The sequence below is a fragment of the Rhinatrema bivittatum genome, chromosome 1 (assembly GCF_901001135.1).
Source record: "Rhinatrema bivittatum chromosome 1, aRhiBiv1.1, whole genome shotgun sequence".
Classification (NCBI taxonomy): Eukaryota; Metazoa; Chordata; class Amphibia; order Gymnophiona; family Rhinatrematidae; genus Rhinatrema; species Rhinatrema bivittatum.
The window spans coordinates 740,807,609-740,825,323 of record NC_042615.1 but is presented as its reverse complement, the minus strand read 5'-3'; the positions used below and the strand labels follow the sequence as shown (position 1 = coordinate 740,825,323).

General features: G+C 46.5%; 1 protein-coding gene and 2 non-coding genes across 3 annotated transcripts in view; all 3 read left to right on the top strand.

Annotated features, from left to right (window-relative positions):
• The window catches only part of GHR (growth hormone receptor), a 531,792-nt gene that overhangs the window by 320,229 nt on the left and 193,848 nt on the right, over positions 1-17,715 (top strand).
• TRNAM-CAU lies at positions 11,332-11,404 on the top strand. The gene has a single exon. It is a non-coding gene; the product is annotated as a tRNA-Met (tRNA).
• TRNAA-CGC lies at positions 11,442-11,513 on the top strand. The gene has a single exon. It is a non-coding gene; the product is annotated as a tRNA-Ala (tRNA).

Genomic DNA, 17,715 nt, shown 5'->3' with positions numbered 1-17,715 from the left:
CAGGACCTTTCTCTAGTGAATCCATGTTGCTTCAGGTCCAGCGATCCACCAGGTTGTAGATAATTCAATATCCTTTCCTTCAGCAGAGTCTCCATTAATTTTCCCTCCACCGAAATGAAGCTAACTGGCCTGTAGTTTTCGGCCTCCTCTCTGCTCCCACTTTTGTAAAGCGGGACCACAACCGCTCTTCTCCAATCTTATGGCACCACTCCCGATTCCAGGGATCTATTGAACAGATCTTTCAGCAGACCCACCGGCACATCTCTGAGCTCCCTTAGTATCCTGGGATGTATTTCACCTGGCTCCATGGCCTTGCCTACTTTTAGTTTTCCTAGCTCTTCCCATACATTCTCTTCTGTAAATGGAGTTGCGTTGACCTCATTCCCATCTAGCCAGTTGCAAAAACACTTTTAAATAATATTGTGTGTTTCACTGTGAGAGCAAGTAAAGAATGTTTTGCGAGGAACAAACTGCATAAAAACATTACATTCTTAATAGTAATATTAATATGTAGGTGTCTCTATCTTTCATATTCCCCCAACATTTTGAAATGGAAGCCACTGTCAATAAGAAAGCAGCTGGGGTCTGCATGGTCAGTGAGATGGTGGCTCTCCCTCAGCCAGTTTCTAATCGACCGTTATTTCTGTTCATGTTAGATTGAGGAGCATGCTAGTTTGTAAATTTTCCATTTTGGTACCACTGGAGTTAGCATTCAGCCCTCACAGTGAAGAGGAGGGTTACTTGCTAGCATTGTGCCCATCATCTCTAGACCTCTGGTCATTCTTAGCATGTGTCCATTAATGTATACTACTTATTAGAGAATGGCAGTCTAAAGTACTGGAGTTTAGCCTGTCTCTGCTGGAGATGTGATTGTGAATAAAATAGAGTATAGCACAGGGCTTGACAATCTCAGATGCATGCACCATCAATGCCTTCTTTCCAGCACTTTACTCCTCTTCCCTCTCACCAGTGCTGGCACTGCGATCACTGTCAGAATTTATGGGCTGACTTTGCCAATCTCACTATGCATGAGATTAGCATAGATGGGCTGTAAGTTTTGAAAATGCTTGTGGTGCTGGCGCAGGAGAGCACCCAATGTACTGAACTGGTGTCCAGAGGCAGCAGAACTTTGGTGAACCCCATAACCGCAGTTTTTGGGTAGGAGAGGAAGGGTGAATGCTCCTACAGAAGTGATAGAATGTCATTATTGGTTGTCAGAGGGGACAGGATTTTGGTGTTTACTCCCCTGCCCTCCAGAAATGGCAGGATTTTAGCCCCCCTCTCCTGCTCCCAGTAGGATTTGTCATGTTAACATTTTCAAAGGAGATGTGGCATGCTTTTTGGCATTCCACTATAATGCTTTGTTTACCTCCATTTTTTTGCAGCTTGGAATATACAGTAGTCCATTCATTGGATAGCACAAATTCTAGAGCTGTGCTTCTAGTGCAGCCTAATAGTGGAGAAGTAGCTTAGTGGTTAGAGCAGGGGGCTATAAACCAGGAGACCAGGGTTTGAGTCCCGCTGTCACTCCTTGTGACCTTGGGCAAGTCACTTTACCCTCCATTGCCTCAGGTACAAACTTAGATTGTAAGCCCTCTGGGGATAGGGAAATACCTACAGTACCTGAATATAATCCACTTTGAAGTGCTGAAAAAAGTGGAATATACATCTAAATAAAAATCAGTTTTAATTCTTCTAAAAGAAGCTAATTATAACATGAAACCCCCACACATAAGTGCTGACACGCATTTCTGTTTTCTACTGTGGGATCTTTCCAGTTGAGATTGTGATATGTGATACAGATTGCTTTTTGATTACACCCAGGCTTGGATGTGCCAATGGGCTTCTTAGGCCTGTGTCTAGGGCAGCAAAAATCGGGGGTGCATGTGGCCTACTGACCATTTGCTTAGCTGAGCTGAATCTCTCTCAGCACAAATTAGCCCTCTGCTTCCTGCTCTCTCCCCTCACCTCCTAGGCAACATGTAGGAAACAGGAGAGGAGGAGCTGGGGCTGGAGTAGAAATAACAGAGCAAAGAAGAGCCATTCTGCTCGCTAATCCAGCCCCTGTCCTCTTGTTATTCAGGGACAGGAGGGGAAGAGTTGAGCCTGGAGCAGACAGAGCAAAGCCAAGGGAGATTAGGAGGGAATGAGAGAAGAATCATGAGGGGATGAGAAAAGGTGCTGGGGATGAGAGGATGATCAATTGGTAGAGGGCTTATCTGTGTGAGAGAGGAGAATCGTTGTGGGCTGGGAGGGGGATTGGCAATGAGAGGGGATCAGTTGGTAGTGGGCATGTCTGTGTATAAGAGAGAGGGCAAAGGAGGGTAACGTTTGTGGTGTGAGAGCGAAGGTATTGATGCTGGGTGTGTGTATATGCCGTATTGGGTAAGAGATTAGAAAGGGGATGGGAATACAAGGGGGAGCTGAACTCGAGCATGGTAAGGATACTTCCTTCTCCCCCGCAAACTGCAATTCGGATTCTCCCTCCCCTCATCTCATATTCTGTCCTCAGATTCTAGAACCTCCCTTCCTTCTTCCTACATCTCCCTTGTCCTGGAACTTTCTCCTCAACTCATTCCTCTCTTTCCTCAATCCCAAAATCTTCCTGCCTTTGTTTCCCATTTCCCCCATCCCAGAATCCTGATCCTTCCCCATCTCCTATCCTCCCGAGTCCTGGTCCTATCTCCCTGTCCTATACCCATTCCTGATCATCATCCTCTCTCTCCTCTGCCCATCCTGGTCTTCTCGTTCTTTTCTTCTCCTTTTCTCCATCCCTGAGTTCTTCTCTGTGTGCTGATGCTTGGCCAACCTTTTCCTCACCCAGTAAAAACAAATTATATAGACTGGAAAACTACTTTGAGGTTGATATTCAAGAGATTTGTCTGGCTATCATTGCAAATTAGCTGAAAAAATCTTTGGGGTTAAAATTCTTCTTCCATCCTTCTGCCCCCCCCCCCCTCCCCCCCCCACGCAGGTAAATTTTGTCTGGAATTGAAAGCATTTCCTAGGTGTGTTATACTTTATGGACAGCACCAGTAGTGCAGCCTGGTTAAAGGTAGTTGGCTGACTTTATCCGAGTGTATTCAGTGGCTGACTTGCCTGGATAAGTCCCGCTGAATATCCGGATTAAGGCACCTGGATAACTTTATCTGGATATCTTTTTCACTTCCCAAACTATTGAAGATGGACTGCTTTATTTTTATATTATAAAGTAAAAGATAGAATATATATGCCTATTTGCTTCAGGAATTTCAAAATTTTGCCACAGAACCTACCCCTAAGCTGCTACAGGAAACTCTTGGTCTGTGCCTTAGACCTTCTGCACCCTGTTGTCCACCTTCCAGGGGAGGAGGGATGATAGCACCTGCAGGGGGCAGTAAAATCCAAACTCCATCACTGCTTACAGCAAAAGCTTTCTGTACTAAGCTCCTTGACAGATGAGTCTCCTTACATAAGCAAATGCCATACTGGGTCAGACCAAGGGTCCATCAAGCCCAGCATCCTGTTTCCAACAGTGGCCAATCCAGGCCATAAGAACCTTCTGGGCTATCTGATCGTTAGCCTTATTTTATTTATTTATTTATTTATTTATTTAGTTAAGGCTTTTATATACCGACTTTCTTGATACAAATCAAATCAACTCGGTTTACATCGAACTAAGCGGTTAACCGTAACCAATTAACAAGAGGCAGAATTTGATGAAGCATAAAGTTACATTATAACAAGGATGCAAAAAAAAAAAAAAAAGAAGCGCCTTGAATGCAGTGTTGGATTTTAAATACATTAAGCATCCGGATTCTTTTAAAATCACACAACATGGTATCACTCTCTTCTATTGTAAAAGATTTGGACGGAGTAAATCAGAAACTAAGAATTTGCATACAGTGGAGGCAGCATGCAAATCTGTCTTATGCATATGCATTAAGAACATTCTGAAAAGCAAACTGACTGGGTATGTCATGAAGACTGAGTTAATGAGAGCCACTGGTTTAGACAACAGTCACCAAGATTGGGGTAAGATTGGGGTAAGATTGTCTCTTACCCCAATCTAAGCCTGAGTTTGACCCACTGTTCTCATATCATGATCAGGGGCGGTTCTATCATGAGACAGGGTGAGGCAGCCGCTTCAGGCTGCAGAATTTTGAAGCGGCAAAAGGTGCCCTTTCAAAACACTCTAGTGCAGCCCCCGCCTCACCCTGCCTCCAGATACTGGCCCCCAGCAGCAGGAGATGATGTGAGTTGCCACTGAGCAAATCGACTTTCCCTACCCGATCACTCATCTCATCTCCTGCTGCGGCCAGTCCAGTCTGGCAGTAAAAACCTATTTGACATTCTGTGAAGAGGCATTGTCACCTGCCCACCCCAATTCATATCACTTTTGATACCATGTTGTGTGATTTTAAAAGAATCCTGATGCTTAATGTATTTAAAATCCAACACTGCATTCAAAGCTAATGATCAGATAGCCCAGAAGGAGACTCATCTGTCAAGGAGCTTAGTACAGAAAAGCTTTTTCTGTAAGCAGTGATGGAGTTTGGATTTTACTGCCCCCTGCAGGTGCTATCATCCCTCCTCCCCTGGAAGGCGGACAACAAGGCACAGACCCATAGTTTCCTATAGCAGCTTAGGGGTAGGTTCTGTGGCAAAATGTTGAAAGTTCTGAAGCAAATAGAGAAATATTTCTATCTTTTACTTTATAATATGAAAATAAAGCAGTCCATCTTCAATAGAATTAATACGCCTACGTATGGCAAACAATCTGGGTTTTTGAAAAGTACCCCCAAGGACGTTTATCTCTGGCGCTGGTGACCGATTTCTTAAGGAACGCAATTTGTAACTCCTCAACCCCTTCTAAAAAAAATTGCTTCTGTCTATATTACAAAGCAAAGCTTGAGAACTGCCTTGGCTACTTTCTCCCGAGGAGAGAGGGTGAGGGCGGTGACGTGAAACTAAAATTTAAAGCCACTGCCTGGGCTGGGCTCGCGTTTCCTCGCTCGCTCCCGCAGGGAGGAGCGGCGCGGGCGGCAGGTTCCAGCTCCGGCCATGAAGCGCTGGAAGGGCCGCTGTGGCCCGGATGCTGGTGCAGCAGGGTGTGAAAGTGGTGGGCTTTGCCCGGAGCCTGGAGAAGATCGAGGTGAGGGGCTCCCCGCGCTGGCTCACATGGCTCTCCTAATTGTGTGCATGCCTGAAGGGAAAGATACAGATGTGCGCCAGTGTGTATAGTTCTAGTCTTTACTTGCACATCTGTCTACACTACAGTAACGCTCGATCTGGACATGGATCCGGCGTAGGAAACTTTCCCCACGCCTCTCCCCAACACCTAAAGCTGCTGCTGAACCGCGAAGCCGCTTTCCCTGGCAGCTGAGGCTGCACTCTCTTTTTTTTTTTCTTTTGTTTTAAAGCAAAGAAAGGAGGTGAAACTGCCCTCGTCCGGGGGCAATCACGTCGCAGCCGCCACCTAGTGAGAGGCTGCTCCCCGGCCCAGCACGTGTGGGCGAGCGAGTGCCCGCGCCCGGTTCCCATTGGCGACCGCTGGCCTTCGCTGAGCTTCTTTCTGGCAGGGCTGCAAATGAGCCGCCACATGGTCGCTTGTTTGCAGGTTAAATAGAGGCGTTTTCCTCCGAGTAGTTATTTTTTAACGTTTTTCATTTGCAAAGAAACGAAATACCGCACTTCTGTGCTAAAAGGACCAGGAAGGTCAGGTGTCGTGTTCTGCACTGGTGGCTTTGGTGCTGTAAAATTTGATGTTTTTGGTGTTCACCTCTCTCCTTTAATCAGTTCCTGTAACTGGGGAGGCGGTTTGGAAACGAAGCCTATGTGACATCCTGTGCAGAGGCATTGTCACCTCCTTCCCCCCCCCCCCCCCCCCCCTCAAATACATGTTATCTCTTTGGAAAGTGACAGCCATGCATATTGGATAAATATGCCTGCATACATGGCAAACAATCTGGGCTACTGAAAAGTACCCCCAAGGAAGTTTATCTCTCAGTGAAATTTCAAAATGCTGCAAGGAAATCTACAAATAGTCTTGAGTAACTTAGACTGACTGAATGGCCAATACCTGAGGATTATTCTGAAGTAAACATGAATCCCCCAACACCCTCCCCTTTATTAAAAATGAGAAAGCTTGCTTAGTATGTGTACAGCTTCAAGAGTGAGATTCTTGTTTCAGTCTGTGGAAGGGAAAAAGCTGTGAGACTGGCCCTAAAGCAGCAGGAGACAACAAAGGGATAAACGCAACATTTGTTACCACTGAGCGGATCAGGCAGGAGTATCCATGTCCGATCCACTCAGCGGTAACAAACATCCCTAACCCCGGGCAGCAGGAGTCGCGTTTATCCCGACATCATCTCCTGCTGCCGCGGGGCCAGTCTTGCAGCTTTTACCGCAAGACTGGCCCCTGGCAGCAGGAGATGATGTCGGGTAAAGGCAACTCTTGCTGCCGCCCACCCCACAACTGGCGACGTGTGTGCGCGCGCGGGTGGGTGACTGCCTGCCTGCCTGGGTAGATGGGTGACTATGTGTGTGTGTGTTGGAGGGCAGGGAGAGCCTGTGTGTATGTGTAACTTTGGGCATGGATGGGTGAATGAATGAGTGCCTTCCTGGGGTCTGTCTGTGTGAGAAGGGGTGCCTGCCTGGGTGTGTGTGTGTGTGTGTGTGTGAAAATGAATTGGTGCCTGCCTGGGGGTCTGTGTGTGTATGTGTGTGAATGAATGTGTGCATGCCTGGGGGGGGGGGGGGGGGAGCAGTGTGAGAATGAATGGGAGCTTGCCTGGGTGTGTGAGTGTGTGTATATGTGAAAGAGCCAGTGAGAGAGAGCGTGTGTGTGTGTGTGTGTGTGTGTGTGTGTGTGTGTGTATGAGAGAATCCGGAGAAGTAAGAGCTTGTGTGTGGGGGTGAGGGGAGAGAGGGAGGGTCTTAGGGGATGGGGGGGGGGGGGGGGGGGGGGTGCTATCTCATCCCTCGCCTCTGGCAGCAGATTGCCTTGAGCTGCACCTGATCATGATCCATTGTTCTAGGATTTTGTAGCCTCCCAAAAATACTTGGCTCGGGTGCATTGCATACATCCTTGATGTTAACAGGGCTTAATGTGTGGGGGTAGGAACGCAGTTGTGGCCCTTCTTTTCAGACTTAAGAGGCAGAGCAGCAGGGGGTATTCTCAGCCCCCATTTCAGGCAGCTACAGGGAAGAAGAGGAGAGAGGGTGAACTGGAGCAGATAGAGCAGCCACTCTGCTCCTTAATTTGAGGGCCAATCAGGGGTGGCTGAAGGCAATCTGCCACCTGAGGCAAGGGACGAGATGGTGCCCCCTCACTCCGCCCCCTCCCCCGCTTGCCCCGCCCCCTGTCCTAACTTCCTCCGGCAGCGGCGGCGTGCCTCCTCCATGCCACCGGCCTGGCCTCCGGTGGCGGCCCACAGCAACGACCCTCCTCTTTTCTGCTGCCATCAGCCTGGGTTGGTAGCCGTGGCAGGGACAGGCAGCATGAGGCGGACGCCATAGTGGTGTTCTGAGAGGGGCGTTTATTGCCGCCTAAAAATTCTGCCGCCTGAAGCGGCTGCCTCACCCTGCCTTATTATAGAACCACCCCAGGGGCCAATACAATAAAGTGTGCCCAGCATAGCGCACAGATTTACGCGTGGTTGGACGTGTGTTTTGGACATGCTACACCCGCACCCAGTGCAATAAGGAGATTAACGCGTCCAAGTGCAGGCGCAAACAACGCTGTAGCCGATAGCGCTCATCACATGTACATTCCATATAGATGAAGCTATTAGCTATTATCCCCTAATGCAGAAAATTGTCGGGCACCCAATGCACACTTTTTATCGCATCAAATTTAACCCCAGACCTGGAGCTGGCGTTAAGTCAATCAGCTAGTCAAGTGCTCATGATAAATTCAAAATTACTATCCTTTGTGGTTCCTTCTACCTAGTATCATTGGATACTGTTGTTAATGTTTAAAAATAAAGGTATAATGTAATGGCTAGATATAAAAAAAAAAAAAATTCTGGACACACACTTTACACGCACACTGTGCACCCATAGTGTACCTGCACACTGTAAACGCACAATGGCAAGGGGCAAAATCGGCCTGAAGCGGGATAAGATGGAAGCGCACCAGCTGTAGTTCTGGGTATCCGATGCATTTGAGCGCTGGGGACGCACAATTTTTCCCTAGCGCGTCCTTTTTAACGCAGCACCTCGTTTTAATTCTGCATCATGCATCCAGGGGATGTTGATGTGCATGCGTTAGGTAAATGGACACTCAATATGAGCAGCCTTTTTACCACGCATCTTATTGCATCGCACCTTGTTCCTGACTTCTACAGGAAACAGGAGGAGGAAGTGCTGTTACTGAAGGAGAAGCTGCAGAGGAAAGAACAGACACAATATAAGGGCTTGAATTAGCACAAGTTTGAAACTTATAAGCAATACCCGCAGAAATGTAGCAGGGCTGGTAGTAGCGTGGATCATTTCTGGGCCCCCAGGCCCCAGGGGAAGCAAAATGAGAGTGGGTTGGAGCTGCCTACCTTGAGATGGAGCAACCATGTTGCCTTGATTTCTGTGCTGTTTCCTGGTACAGTTGAGGAGGTCCTGAGGGACAGAGATAAAAAAGACAGGAAGTAAATGCCTGCCAGCCCCACTGTTTCTGCCACCACTAGGTGTGTCAACTTCCTAGCCAGGTTGCTGCTTACTGTGCTGGCGACCACACTAAGGGAGGGGTAAGAACATGAATGAGGGTTGGTGGGAGGAAAACAGAGTGAGGGTGGGAAAGGAGCAACAGAGTTAATGAGGGGATATGAGAACCTGAGTGAGTGAGGAGATCTCAGGAAAGGGAGGGCAAGGGATGAGGCAAAACTGAGTGAGCGGGGGGGGGGGGCAGAGTGAGTGAGGAGATCAAGGTTGTGGGGGTGTGAGTGAAGAGCTTAGCAGGACTGTGAGATATGAGTGGGGCAGTCTGAATGAGGTGATTGGAGGAGGCAAGTCAAACGTGAATGAGGGGAGAGAAAGAGATAAGGTGGAAGGAGGGAGGAGTGTGAGTGAGGACGGCACACTGTGTTAGTGTCCAAAAACAATTCTTTACTGTTTACAGTTAGGAAAACGGCACAACTCTTGTTCCACAGCAGCACAGTATAATGTCTGGTTACAAGTTCTTCCTCAATCTGTGCAGGAATGTTTAACGCCAGACCAGGGAAAATCCTACTCTCCGAGGCATGGAAAAATAGGGTCCCAGATGGGCAGGGCGTCCTTTGTAAAGGCAGAAGCACCCTTTCCAACTGGCAAGGATATAAAGTCACAGTCTCTACACAGAGAGAGAAAACGTTCTCGCTCCCCAGGATCTGTAGAATCACCAGATGGGTGTCCTTTGAATGGTAGTTTTAGCTTTTACTCACTTTTAGATGATTCAAACCTTTGTTCTTATGCAGTCCTTTGTGCTTTTATTTGAATCCCTGATGGGAGGGATCCCCTGGAGCAGGACTTTCTGGGCTCCAGTCAGGCAGGAAGGGCAGTCACAATTTCCCTCTGGATGGTGAACTTAATCTTCTTAAAAATCGAAGATAACACCAGGATTCTTCTTACAGCAGATCACTGACACCCCCAACCTCGCTGATGATAAAGGGGGTCAGGTCTTCCCTAATCTGCACAGCCCCAGATCCAGGTTGCCCATTCCCTGAGCCCAAGAGGTGTACAGGCTCCTGTAAGGTCACTAATACTTAAAAGGTTACGACCGGATTTTAAAACCCCAGCATATGTAAATCCCGGGGTTTGCATGCTTGGCTAGGCCTTATGCGTGCCGGGCCCGTTTTCAAACCCTCCGTAAACCCTGGGACGCGAGTAAGTGCCAGGGCCTCAAAAGGGGGGCAGTCTGGGGGGCAGAGTGGGGCGGCCTGGGACAGCGCCATTCCTCGCTGTCCCGGTGCCGGCGCACGCAAGTTACTTCAAGCCGGGCCCTGAAGTAACTTGCAAAATGAAAGGTAAAAATAAAAGGGTTTTAGAGGGTGGGGTGGAGAAGGGAAGGGAAGGGACGTAAGGGTAGGAGGTAGGAAAGTTCCCTCCCAGTCCGCTCCTTAATTGGAGCGGACTGGGAGGGAACTGGGGAAGGCCCCGATGCATTGCCACGCAAAAGTGGCCAAAGTCGACCTTCCCTTGCACGCGTGTCCCGGATTTTATAACATGCGCGCACTGGCACGCGCATGTTATAAAATCACGCATCCTTGTGCGCGCGCAGGGTAGCACGCTCACACGGACACGCTCGTAAATCTTTTAAAAATCTACTCAAAGTCCAAAAAATGCACTCGGAGAGAATCTCCCACCAGACAGGTTGTGTACTTGCTGGGCAGAAACCCTCCTGACCCTGAGCAGAACCACCAATCAGGGCTTGCTCGGCTCCTCTGGCTGGGCCTGAAAAATAACAAAAACTAAACTTCTCTCTCTATCTCTGTACTTCATACTAACCAAAAAAGACTGCCTCCCGAGCTGTAGCTGGGAAGCTGTTATATACCGTCACTAAGCTGGAAGCCATTCCAGACTCCACAGGAGAGTCTGCATTTGAATGGATCCTCCATTTATCCATCCGGCTCTAGCTAGTGGACTGATGCTAAACATCCAGGACTTACTGGTAACCCAAGAAAGTACCAGAGAAGCCTGCTGCTGTTTCAGATATTTCCCTTCTAATGATATCAGCCATGCAGTGTCTTTTCTTTATTTCTGCAAGCATGCTTTACCATTGGTTTTCCTTTTTTTTAATCTAAAACTGTCTTCTTTCCTTTTTACATTTTGCGAGACAGTTCTTTCGTTGTAGCTTTACTTTTTGGAAATGGGACTCACTTTTGTGCCTTCTGTGGGGATTTTGGGATGCTGGTGTATTGCGCTGGTGATTTTCTAGTGACGCGTAAAATAAGCGATGCTGGCAGTTCACTAACTCCACAGATACATCAAGACAGCACGGGAAGAAGTTGTTCTGCGTAAATGGCTCTCCCTAACCGTTTGTTCACTACAATACAAGGCAAGAGCTTCTCTTAATAGCTTTCTGGTTATAGTGCACTCAGTTCTTGCATGGGGTGGAAACCAGGAAGGAAGGAAGGAAGCAAGCAAAACTATTATCTTTGGGTCAAGTGAAGCAAACAACAGTTGTAAAAATGTCTTTTGTTTCGTGCCCTATTGAGTCTGGAAATAATCTAAATGGTTCTGATGTGTGCTGTTCAGCACCCCTGGCTAATCTGAACATTCATTTTAACAGAACTTATTTAGAAGGTTATTGGTTTGTTTCTCCCTCTAACAATGGTGAAAGCAAATACTGCATTTGTACTATAGCTGGACTGACGCGCTGCCTTCTTAGCGCAGCAGGCAGCGCGTCAGTCTCATAATCTGAAGGTCCTGAGTTCAGTCCTCAGAGAAGGCAGTCTAAATGCGTCCTTGGGCAAGATGTTTTGTTTAGTGGCTCATTGGTCTAGGGGTATGATTCTGGCTTCGCGTGCGAGAGGTCCTTGGTTCAACTCCCAGATGAGCCCTTCCCTTTACTAGAGTGCAGCCTCTAGAGTAGTGCTTCAAACCTCCACCTGGTGTAGGGAGTAGTATATCAGGTACCAGTCAAGCTTTAACAGATAAGTATGAAAAAAAAAAAGTGCGAAACTGGATGGGCCGTTTGGTCTTCTTCTGCCTTCATTTCTATGTTTCTATGTTTACGGTAGAATGTTGATTTCATGGAATTGTCTGTACTATGATGAAAATTCAGATGTGTCCCTGTTTTTCTTTGGATTTGGTGTCAGAATGGTATAACGTTGTGCTGTCCAATATCATGTAAATCACTGAAGAGCCCTCTCAGTTCCCAAAATCAGTATTGTGTCTTGTTCAATTTCTAGCTGTAAGTCCTCTTCTTTGTCAGAATCAAATCACCGGAGCCAGCTAAATAGAGAGAGAACTGCGAAGATAAACCTCATTGACCCAAATTCACTTCTCACACAGGCTTCTACATTACGGCTTGGTAATGTGCATGATATGGGGGATCTACAGTTATTATTTAATAATTATTAAGTTGATGGCATTTTACAAAATGGGTTTCATGTTCTAGTTGCTTGGAGAGCAGAGCAGGTGCTCGCTTTTCTGCTGCCGTGTACGAAAAAGTACTGCGCTGTCTCCACCCCAATTCATTCAGTGCCTGTCCCGGGCCCATCAAATAAAGCCCAGCTCCGGCCTGCAGTCTAAGCGGCCAATGCAGTACCATGCACTAGCCGCTGCGCCCTGCTTAACATGCGATTGGACGGGCGTTTTGGACGCGCGTCCCATAAACCCCGATCCAGTACGGGGATTAGCGCGTCCAAAACGCACATCCAAATCACCGTGCAGCTAATAGCGCTCATCTCATGTAAATTAGCTAATCCCCGCGATCCCACAAATTTTTCTCGTGGCCAAGATGCCCTTGCAACGCGGCAGATTTTAGCATGGCACGCTCAAGGGCGCACTGAAAAAAAAAAAGAAAACTCCTGCTTTCTGTGATTCCTCCTAATAGTATAGTCGCAATGCTAAATAGGAGGAACCACATAAAGCAGCATTTATTTAAATAGGAAAAAGTTTTGAAAAAAAAGAAATCCTGGGCGCCCAATACATACACGAGATACACGGTCCAGGCCCTGTATCTTCTGCACGTTCACACAGGGAGCAGGAGAAAAGGGCTGCTTCTGTTTTCCCAGCCCGCTTGACAGCCACCTCTCCTGGGGGCCGACGCCGAGGAGGCGCTAGGGACGCACATTTTTCCCTAGAGCCTCCTTTTCAGTTCGACCCCTCATTTAAATATTGAATTGCGCACCCAGGAGAGGTGGCTGGGCGCGTGTCAGGAAAACGAGCGCCCAACACTGAGCGTCCGTTTTCTGTGCACAATTATTGTATCCTCCCTATATTTTTAAAAACTGACAATCCCCCCCCACCCCCCCCCCCCCCGAGCGCATGGATAGGGAAGGGTATTAGGTATTCTAGGCAAACCTTTACAGCCTTGCACACACGCCACCCCACCCCCCACACACACTCCTACACCAGACACAAATTATGCTTTTATAACAAATTTTACAAGAAAAAGAACATTCAAAAGTACAATCTTATGAGGCAAAAATATCACTTACAACATGCATATTATATTTACATGCACTCCTGTGGTGCCAACCAGAAAACTCTACAAAAAAGAAACTCTGATGGAATTAGACGTTTTGTAATGTATGCTGGGTGTGGACTTGGCCCTCAGAAAGCCATGAACAAACAGAATAACCATTACAATATAGTAAACCTCCCATATCAAAACGACCCTAACAACCTTATCTATGAAAAGGCAACACTGCACATATTACACCAGGCCCTAGAACATCAATAAAACTATTATTAGGAAACCAGGCTCCTACAGATCCCTAGACAGAAATTGCATGCCAGCAAAATACCTCACCTCAATCACATGCAGATCAGAGAGAGACTCTGACCAAATACAGAATAAAGAGATCAGAAAGTATAATCAGAAATGTGCTGAGAAGATATGAACTGGAATCCACAACAAGCCAGACTCTACATGCAGAGCATCAATGGAAAAACAGAGACAGTACCATTCTTCATAAAACATTAAATAATAAAATCAAGAAATAAAAAACATCAATCATAATAGTAAAGTCATATTCATAAAAAGATTGTTTGAAACCAGTTAATGATTAGAATATTCAAAATCTTCCAAACATCAATAAAATATTTCAAAACAATTAAAAAATGTTCTATTCCTCCTCCCCCCCCAAAAAAAAATTAAATATTTCGAAAGAGCAGAATCATCAAATTACACCCAATAATTAAAACATAAGAATTAAAAAATCATCTGCTCTCCATACCTGGGATCTTCTAATTTCCAGTCACCCTGAGATTGTCATAGATTGGGGGAGGTAGGACCTCCCAAACTATCTCTTCTTTCTCACACACATGCACAATAACATATTTATTCTCTCGCACCTCTCTCTAACATACACAGGCTCCCTCACCCTCACAGATACAATATCAGGCCGATGCAATATCGCTGTGTGAAAAACGGGTGCTTATGATTGAGCATCCACTTTCCTAACGCAGGCCCATCCACCTCTCCCGTGCATGCGATGCAATAGGCGAATGAGCCGCTGCGTTAAAAAGGAGACCCTAGGGGAAATTGTGCGTCCCTAGTGCCTCCTCAGCATCAGGCGCCCAGGAGAAGTGGCTGTGTGTTAGATAGGAAAATGGATGCTCAATTTTACGAGCATCCGTTTTCTTAACCTGTGCACAGCCATGGGTAAGGAAAATGGAGGCTCGTTAATATCGCCACGAAATTAAGTCGGAGGAACTACAAAAAAAGCAGTATTTACTGCTTTATTGCATAAAGGGTTATGGATGTGTGTCCAAAACTTTATTTTTATTTATTTATTTAAAAATGTTTGTATACCGCCTTTACAAATACAAATTTAGTCAAAATGGTTTACAGTTTAAAACATACATAATCTGATAAAAACAATAAAATAAACACATTTCTACAGACAATCAGCAGACAAACAATGAGCTCCTATCAAACAGAAGTGCCGTAACTCGCTTTAAATGTAAATTTAGGGTATTGGAGGGGAAAGGAGAGGGGGGGTGGGAAAGGAGGAGCCAGAAAATGATGTGTGTAGTGACAAGGGTCTGGAGGCGTCAGGAGGGGAAGTTTTTAATGTTTAATTTGAAGAAGAAATGTTAAAGGCTTTATGAAACAAGTAGGTTTTTAAGGATTTCTTGAACTGATGAACAGATGATATGAGTCCCCAACCACGGGTTAACCAGTGCACTAGCCTGAGTGCACAGTATTGCATTGGCCTCTGTATGTGTATGTGTGAGTGCCTTTGGGAGCCTATATGTGATACATAGGCTTTCACAGGCACACAAACACACAAGCTCTCAAACAGACACATTCATAGGCATACAGGCTCTCACCAGACACAGACACTCACACACACACACACACACACACGCTCTTAAACATTCACACACACACATATAGGATCTTACACAGACACGCATGCACACTCAAGCATGGAGGTGACCTGCGCAGAGTGGCACTTACAACCCTAAACAGAAAGCATGGAGGTGACTTGCACAGGGTGGCACTTAAAACCCTAAACAGAAAGCATGGGGGTGACCTGCACAGAGTGGCACTTACAACCCTAAACAGAAAGCATGGGATAACTTGCATAGAGCAGCAATTACAACCCTAAACACCTTGCTGGGCAAATTGGATAGATGATTTTGGTCTTTATTTGCCATCATTTACTATTAAAGTGACAGATTCTTCACTCGGGAATATCAATTTCTTTGATGAAAGAAACTGAGGAAGTAGCTGCCAGTTTATGTAGAACAAGTCTCTTGAGGCACGCAGCAGCAGGCCTGCTTGTAGCATGAATGAAAAGAGGAAATGATGCCAGATTAAAAGTGACAGGATTTGGCACACAAAGTAGAAGAAAACAGGTTTGCAGGAGCTCAGGACTAATTGTTGCAAAACAGAATCTGTTCTCAGTACATTTCTTGCTTGGTGTGTGACTGCAAAGTCAGATGTGATGGCCAATGTAGTATTTGTTTTGTTTTTGTTTCATTTTCTGTTTTAAGGCATGCTAGACTTTCTGAGGTGAGACCTGTTTCTCTTGTAAATTGTCCAATTTTTGCTAACGTGCAGTCACTTAGAAGCCTTCCACTCACATATCTTGGAGAAGCCTGTGAGTTTGGCACCACATGCATCGTGCTTGCCCTATGTTGTGTAACTTCTGTTGCATTAGGTGTAACGCACCAGCAGCAGGCAGGGCATGTAATGCAGTGTTACTGCACATCTTGACCTGGCCCGTTGCCAGGACGAGCAAGGCTCTGTGGATTGGGGTTGGGACTAGCTCTTGAGGGGGGCAGAGCTCCTTCAGATGATGCAGCCGGCTGGCCCTCCAATGATGTGGCTGCCTTCTGGCAGTAGTGTAGACTCTCCGGTGCCCTGACAAATCACATGGCCAACCTCCAGGCATGATGCCCTCCTCACTTTCAAAAGGTACTTCTTAAGTTTTACTTTAGAACTGCATTGCTTCCCTTTACTATTCCATTTTTAATATTCTGTTAATTGCATATATATATATATTCATTTTTATTTATTTATTAGATACCTTTAGCTCATGCCTTTTCATTGGTAGCTCAAGTGAGTTACATTAAGGTACAGTAGGTATTTCATTTTTCCTCAGAGGGTTTACAATCTGATTGGGTTGTTTACTAAAGGTTTTCTCCTATTTAGTGTCTATGGGAAAAGTGCTTTGTAAATAGGGCGCTAAGTTTGTACCTGAGGCAAAGGAAGATGACGTGACTTGCCTAAGGTCACAGGGAGCATGAGCAGGAATTGCACCCTGGCTTTCCAGGTTCTTTGCCTGCTGCTCTAACTGTTGGACCCAGTGGTTCTCAACCTTTTTCCCATCATGTGTTAAGCATTAAATCAGTTTAAAGGCGCTGCCCCATGAACACAAAGGTACCTTACCAAATTTAGTAGAAACAAACTTAGGTTTATTATTGCATATCAAAAAGCAATTATGGTATCTCTGGGAGACACGGAGTAGTAGTTCCCTCTTTTACAGAACTACTCCTGCGTGTCTCCCCGTACATTAGTAAAGTCCTCTATTTACAGATAACCCAGACAGTCTCAATCCCCAAAGTGCTTGAATCTATGGGAGGATCTTGTGTTAAAACAAGATAAATTGAATCCAAGTTTCCCCTCCCACCTTGAGGCCCAAGTGCCTGCCGTTCACGTCAGTCTTCCGTCAGTTCTTTGTCCTGTCAATCTTTCCATCCTCAGCCACATGTTCAATTTCCAGGTGCCCTGAGATTGTTGTGAATTAGGAGGAGGGGGGAAGGATGTTTGCAATGTTCTCTTCTCTCTCCTCTGTCACAGAGGCTCTCAATCACGTACATATGCACATGCTCTCTTTCACTTACATAGGCTCCCAATCACACATATGCGCTCTCTCTTTGTCTTATACACATACGGGCCGATTTAAAAAAAACAACCCTGCGCATAAAAAACGGGGCTTACGCGTGCAGCCGGGCCTTGCGCACAACCCCTCTTACACACACAAGAGCTGGTCCTCTATGAAGAGGTGGTCCTGGGGGGCAGGGAGGGGCGGTCCAGTGGGCGGAGTGGGGTGGACCGGAGGGTGGGCCAGGACAGCGCCATTCATGTCTGTCCCGGAGCCTCGAATGCCATCTGCCGGCGCACACAAGTTACTTCAGGTCGGGCCCTAAAGTGACTCATAGAAGAAAAGGTAAAACAAAAAAAAAAGGGTGAGTTAGAGGGTGGGGAATAGAGGGGAAGGGAGCAGGGGGTAGGAAAGTTCCCTCCCAGTCCGCTCCTAAATTGGAGCAGACTGGGGAAGCCCCGATCTTGTCGCCGTGCGAATTTGCATATTTTAACACCCCCCCCCCCCCCCCCTTGTGCACGCCACCCGCACATACGCACGCAGATTATAAAATCCGGCACGTATGTGCACACGGCCCACGTATTTTATAACACGCGCTCGCCAGTGCGCGCATGTTATAAAATCGGTGCATCCATGTGCGCGCGCTCGCACGTTTTAACATCTACCCTATAGGCTCTTAATCATACACGCACATGCTCTCTCTCACTTACACATACCGGTTCTTAGTCACGCCCTTACATACATGCTGTCTCTC